Below are 1932 nucleotides of genomic sequence, written 5' to 3' on the forward strand. Positions count from 1 at the left end.
TTTTTTTTTTTATTTTAGAGAGAAGTGTACCCACCCAACCTAATAATCGAAATGGAGATTCCTCCTATGATTCCCACAGAATCGTTTTGAGGGAGGTGAGGCTAGCAAGGATGGAGAGAACGTCTCCGGCGTTTCGTACGTCGATAAAAGGAGGGTATCCGGCCCTGGTTCCTCCGAAACCGTGACGGCAACTTCTGGCGTGAGGGGTACCGTCTGTGTGGGAGAAGGGGGAGCGACGGACGGAATGTAGCCTGAAGATTGGGCCTCCGCACTTATGCCGGGTGTCGTTTGTTCCGCGTTGCTAGCCCGTGCGACTTCCTGGGGTTCCTCGACCGGTACAAACCGGAACTTGATGAATTCGCCCGGGGCAGGCAATTCCGCAGATGGCGCGACTTTTAGTTCCCACGGACGGGGTGGGGTATTGGGACAATTTTTCACTATGGGACGGCTGGGTCCGGCGGTGGAAGAGGGGTTTCTCCGGGTGAAGTTAACCAGCGGGAAGACGTACTGGGGTTCCTCGCAGAACCGGGGTACCCGCAAAATCAGGGGGTTAGTGCGGTCAGTGAAAGCCCGCCTCTTCCGGGGGTCTCGTGTCCCGTCAATTCCTCGTCGGATCTGCAGGAGGTTCCAGCCCGCGGGTATCTGTAGGCCCGGGGGGCCCGGATCATACGGTGGTCCCGCTACCCTGGGGGGTAGGAAGGCAGCCGGTCGTGCTTCTTCCTCCCTTCGCAGTCGCTCCTCCTGACGCCTCCTGGCGTCCTCAATTGCGCGTTGCCGTGCTCGGCCCGGCGGGCCGCGATCCGTCTCTCCCGCTCCGCTGGTGGGAGCTCGGCTTCCGCCGCCTGTCTAGCCCACCGGAGTCTAGTTCGGCGATTAGGGCGAGGGGCCCGATCTTCCGTTGTCATCAAAGGGGTTGGTCGAGTCTCTACCCGGGCACGCGCGAATCACACGACTACGCCCGAGGTCGTGGTTCTTCCGGCCGACAATGCCCCCACGGAAGGGGATTAAACCGAACAATGGAAAACAACCTTGCGGCCGATGTTCCAATTTTCCGGCGAAGGCACCGAACGCTCGGGAATGGCACTGACAGGCTAGGCCTGGCACCACGAACCCTTATTGTCTGCACCTCTCACTACCGTCACCACACTACACTTTACCGAGATATAACCGGTACGCGAAGCACAATACGAAGGAATTTCACGACAATTTCACTAAAAAAAAAAGTCCGACCGAATACGCGAATCGGTGCGACGTCGCGAGCGAGATGGCTGAAGGTCCTGCGTCTAACGAGGAAGGGAGTCGACCGAAGTCGGAGAGGGTAGTCAAAGAATGATTAACTGGGAATCGAGTGATGACACTTTATTTTGTTCTTAGGTGAGAGCGTAGCTCTGCCTCCTTAGAAGATCGTACACGAACTGTCACTTACATGGCTAGCTTCGCTCCCAGTGACCGCGCGTGAAGCTGGCCGAGAGCAGTGGGAGCGGCAGCGGGCCCGCTGATTGGCCGCGAGACCGACAACGGAGTCGCAACCAAGCAGTGGGGGAAGCGCTGCCTCGCACGCACTACCTCGGTCTTCACGCGTCGACCGGAAAAATTCGTTCAAACTATAAATTTTTTAATTGCAAATTAAAAATATAATGACTTAAACTAAAATTACGAAATTCAAACTACGACCTATACTTGATCGTAACTTCACGATTCACGAAGAATCATGGAGCTACGATGAATAGAACGGAAGTTGGAGTTTTACCGTACCGATTGTTTATAAAAATTTCATTTACAATAGTTTTTTTTTATCGAATATTTAATTCCTCCAACAACCCTTCCATACAAATTTTAATTTAATGTGATTTCCCTTGTTAATTTCCCCATAAAACTAAAATAACGTGGCTACTTAATATTATTGTTAATATCCATAAAACTAAAATACGT

The sequence above is a fragment of the Belonocnema kinseyi genome, chromosome 7, assembly GCF_010883055.1.
Source record: "Belonocnema kinseyi isolate 2016_QV_RU_SX_M_011 chromosome 7, B_treatae_v1, whole genome shotgun sequence".
NCBI lineage: Eukaryota > Metazoa > Arthropoda > Insecta > Hymenoptera > Cynipidae > Belonocnema > Belonocnema kinseyi.